Source organism: Musa acuminata, unplaced genomic scaffold (assembly GCF_036884655.1).
Source record: "Musa acuminata AAA Group cultivar baxijiao unplaced genomic scaffold, Cavendish_Baxijiao_AAA HiC_scaffold_37, whole genome shotgun sequence".
Lineage (NCBI taxonomy): Eukaryota > Viridiplantae > Streptophyta > Magnoliopsida > Zingiberales > Musaceae > Musa > Musa acuminata.
The window spans coordinates 347,493-352,500 of record NW_027020319.1 but is presented as its reverse complement, the minus strand read 5'-3'; positions in this window follow the sequence as shown (position 1 = coordinate 352,500).

The window sequence follows — 5,008 nt, the reverse complement described above, 5'->3', positions numbered from 1 at the left end:
CCAGGGTGCTGAGATGGCTGACATTTTGCTCCGCTCACGACGGTCGCCGCACCACGCAAGAACAGCCCAAAAACAGGCCAAAACGGCCCAAAAACGGGCCAAAACTGGCCATTTTTGGCTGCGCGAGCGAGCGGCGAGCGGCGGACAGCGAGCGAAGCGAGAGGCAGCACCGTCCCTGCTATACGAAAGCCCCATCCAGCCCTGTGCCACCCTGTCACGACCTTAGCTGGAATTGCCTAAGGCGTGCGGCACCCTTGCGGCCAACGACGCGAACTTAGCTTGCGTTGCCTAAGTCGCGAGTCACTCTTGCGGCAAAGACGCGAACTTAGCTTGCCTTGCCTAAGTCGCGCTTCGCCCTTGCGATCTTGCTCCGCAAGGATCAGCCCACTTTGTAACCTCTCGCAGGTCCCGAAGGACCTGTAAAAGAGAAAGAGAGTTAGATCGAAAGAACGAGCAACGGACACGTCCCGAAGTCTCGCGAAAAGGAAAGCTTTACAAGCAATTCGTCGAACACCTTGTGTGCACAAGAGAAAAGAGGGAGAGGGGGAAAAGCAAGGCTTTCAAGGATGAACGAACAGCTGCAAGCCCACAAACAGCCGCTCACCTGGTCCCGGACGCAACACCAAGTTCCCGTAAAGGTCACGTGCGAACTTGCGAAAGAGTGTTCAACGCCCGGTATATAACCGAAGCCCCATCCAGCCATGTGCCACCCGGGGGGTTCCTGGGTGCTGAGATGGCTGACGTTTTGGTGAGCGGAGGCAGCACTCCGCTCACCTCCCGCGGCACGCGAAAACGGAGCCGTTTTGGGCTGTTTTGGGGCTGTTTTGCTCGGTTCGGTGAGCGATCGCTTTGCAACGCTGCAGCTTGTTCGAACTTACATATTTACAAGCAAAATGACCCAAAACCATGGGAAAACATGCTGTCAAGCAGCTGTACATGCGGGTGTGAGCGACGAACGGTTCGTTGAACGAAGTTGTTGCGGGTGCGCGACGACCGTTCGTGACATTCTCCCCCACTTAAACTGTCGACGCCCTCGTCGACGCTTGTTGGTAGTTGTTGATGACGTCTTCTTCATGTCGCAGGGCGTCTTCAGGCTCCCAACTGGCTTCAGTTCGGGGAAGCTTTCGCCACTTCACCAAGTACTCTGTTTGCTCCGCTCCGTTGGGTAGCTTTATCTTGCGATCCGCCAGAATGGTTTCCACTCGCTTCTCGTAGGAGGCTGTGATGGGAGGTAGCCGAGTTGGAACACTTCGAGAAGCATCTTGCGGATCTGAATGGTAGGCCTTCAGGTTGCTGGCGTGAAGAACGTTGTGAATTTTGAACCACGCCGGCAGCTGCAACTTGTAAGAAACATTGCCTACCCTGCTGATAATTGGGAAGGGCCCTTCATACTTACGCACCAATCCTTTGTGGACTCTTTTCCTGAAGAATTGGAGTGATGCTGGTTGGAGCTTTACCAACACCAAATCGCCAACTTTGAACTCCTGTGGTCGCCTTCCCAAGTCTGCCCACTTCTTCATCCGTTTTGCCGCCTTCTCCAAGTAAGCCCGCGCAATATCGGCATTTCGATGCCACTCCTTTGCGAAATGGTAGGCTGATGGACTACTCCCCGTATACCCAATTGCCATAGTGTGCGGAGTCGACGGTTGTTGTCCTGTGATAATTTCGAAGGGGCTCTTGTTGGATGCAGAGCTCCGCTGCAAGTTGTAGGAGAATTGGGCGATGTCCAACAGCTTCACCCAATCTCGTTGATTGGCACTCACGTAGTGCCGGAGATACTGCTCCAAGAGCAAATTTATTATTTCAGTCTGACCATCCGTCTGGGGGTGGAGGCTTGTAGAGAAGTATAACTTTGATCCCAACAACTTGAATAGCTCGGTCCAGAACCGTCCCAGAAACCGAGCGTCTCGATCACTAATGATATTGTGTGGGACTCCCCAATACTTCACTACACCCTTCATCATCAGTCTGGCCGCCTCTTCAGCTGAACAGTGTAGGGGAGCAGCAATGAATGTTGCATACTTTGAAAACCGATCGACCACCACAAGTATCGATCCAAGTCCCCCTACAGGTGGCAAGCTTGATATGAAGTCTAAGGAAATGCTCTCCCATGGCCTTTCTGGTACGGGCAACGGCTCCAAAAGTCCCACCGGCTTCCGCTGCTCCACCTTGTCTTGTTGGCAAGTAAGGCATGTTCGAACATACTCCTCCACATCAATCCCCATCTTTGGCCAGTAGAAGGCCCTCTCCACGAGAGCCAATGTTCTGTGAATGCCGGGATGTCCAGCCCAAAGGGAATCGTGACACTCTTTTAAGAGTTCACGCCTTAAGTTGTCCACTCGGGGAACATAAACCCTATTCCCTTTTGTGTAAACAAGTCCCTCCTGGACCCAAAATCGTCGTGCCTTGCCTTCTTTGATGAGCTGCATCAGGATAACTGCCTGGGGATCACTATACAGTCCATCTCTGATTCGGGAAAGGAAGTTGGAGTGTAACTGACTTGTTTGGCCTCTGCCCTCCAGTTGTGTAGCATTCACGCACTCCACCTTCCGACTCAGCGCATCGGCCACGACGTTCGCCTTCCCGGGCTTATATTCCATTGCCATATCAAATTCAGCCAGGAAGTCCTGCCACCGTGCTTGCTTTGGGGAGAGCTTCTTTTGAGTTTGGAAATAACTCAGGGCGATGTTGTCTGTCCTCAGCACAAATCGCGACCCAAGGAGGTAGTGTCGCCAAACTCGTAGGCAGTGGATCACCGCTGTCATCTCCTTCTCATGCACTGGATACCGCCTCTCGGTCTCGTTGAGTTTGCGGCTCTCGTAGGCCACCGGATGACCTTCTTGCATGAGTACTCCACCAATAGCAAAGTCCGAAGCATCTGTATGGACTTCAAAGGGCTCTCCATAGTTTGGCAATTTGAGCACTGGTTCTTCCAGAACAGCAGCCTTCAGATCTTGGAATGCTATCTCACATCTGTCAGACCACTTCCAAGGCTGCTCCTTCTTCAGCAACTCCGTCAGTGGGGTTGCCCGCTTCGAATATCCCGCAATGAAGCGTCGATAGTAGTTGACGAAACCAAGGAAGGATCTCAACTCTGGCACCTTCTTTGGAGTTCGCCATTCCGCAACTGCTTGCACCTTCGACTTATCCATCCGAATGGAGCCATCACCGATTCGATGCCCCAAGAATAGGATCTCAGTCTGAGCAAAGTAGCATTTCTCCCTTTTTACGAACAACGTGTTCTCCCTGAGAACCTTGAAAATCGTCCGAAGGTGCTTGACGTGCTCCTCGAGCGTTTGGCTGTAGACGACGATATCGTCCAAGTAGACGACCACGAACTTATCCAAATACTCCTTGAATAGCTGGTTCATGAGAGTACAGAATGTGGCCGGAGCGTTGGTTAAGCCGAAAGGCATCACCAAGAACTCAAACGCTCCATATCTGGTCATACAAGTAGTCTTTGCTTCGTCGCCTTCAGCAATGCGCACCTGCCAATACCCCGACCGGAGGTCGAGTTTTGAGAAATACTTCGCCTTGCCCAGTTGATCGAACAAGTCCGCGATGAGCGGGATGGGATACTTGTTCTTCACTGTTACTTTGTTGAGGGCTCGATAGTCGACGCATAATCGGAGACTCCCATCTTGTTTCTTCTGAAAGAGAACTGGAGCTCCGAAAGGTGCTTTTGAGCTGCGGATGAGACCACCGCTTAGCAGTTCACCTAACTGCTTTCTAAGTTCTGCCAACTCTGGCGGGGCCATGCGATAGGGTGGTCTCGCTGGAGGCTTCACTCCTGGCTCCAGCTCAATACTGTGATCCACGCCTCTGCGTGGCGGAAGAGTCTTCGGCAACTCAGGTGGCATAACGTCTTTGAACTCCTTCAGGACGTTGGCCACCACAGCAGGTTCTTGAATGGCTTCTTCATTGAGTGGCTCTAGCTTCATAGCAGCCACGAATGTTAGTTCGCCCTTTCGCACCCCTTTCTTCAATTGTAATGCCGAAATATGTTGGGGCTCCTTGGTTCCTCTCCGAGAGACGGGCACCACACAGGGGTCATCGCCTCCCATCATACATAGGGAATTCAAGAATGGCATCGGCACCAACTTCGCCGCGTGCATAAACTCTATTCCAAGAATCACTTGGAAGTCGTCTAGTGGCACGGCCATCATGTTGGTGGTTCCGCTCCAAGTCCCGATTCTGATGGGAACTCCCTTCGCCAGTCCGGAGATTCGCCTGGCCTCCGAGTTCACTGCTTTCATTCGGCTTGGGCTCTTCTCCAATGTCAACCCAAGTCGCTGTGCTTCACGATCGGCTATGAAGTTGTGGGTAGCGCCCGTGTCCACCATTGCACGGGTCGTTTGGCCATTCAGCTTGATGTCCACATACATCAGTTCACTACTTCCTGCTTTTTGTGCCTTCGTCTTCATGTTCTCCCCCACTTGACCCCGCATAGCGTTCAACAAACGCATTGCTCCCATTCGGGGTCCTTGCGACTCTTCATCGTCGCTGCTGGATTCAGAACTGCTTGAGCTAAGGGCAACAGCTTTGCCCTTGTCCGATCGGGGAGGGTGGATGGAAGCTGTCAAAGCGTTGAGTGCCTGCTTCTGTGGGCACTCCCTTACCATGTGCGGTCCTCCGCACAAGAAGCATCCTCCAGGTTTCGAGGCCTTGCCTTTTGGGTTCGGCCCTTTGTGGGAGCTCTTCTTCTTCTGTTCGCCCCCGAGCTCCTTCCCTCGAGAATGTTTTTGAGGGCGATTGCTTGAAGATTGTTTCCTTCTCGCTGGGTCTTCAGAGGAAACGAAGTCGGTGAGCCTTTCTGCAGCTGCAATTGCCCCGACCACGTCGGTAACATTCCTTCGATTCAGCTCTTGCTGAGCCCATGGTTTCAAACCATCAAGGAAACTGAACAACTTGTCCTTCTCGGACATGTCCTGTATGTCCAGCATCAGTGCAGAAAACTGCTTTACATAGTCTCGGATGGTGGTACTTTGGCGGAGTTGTCTCAACTTCC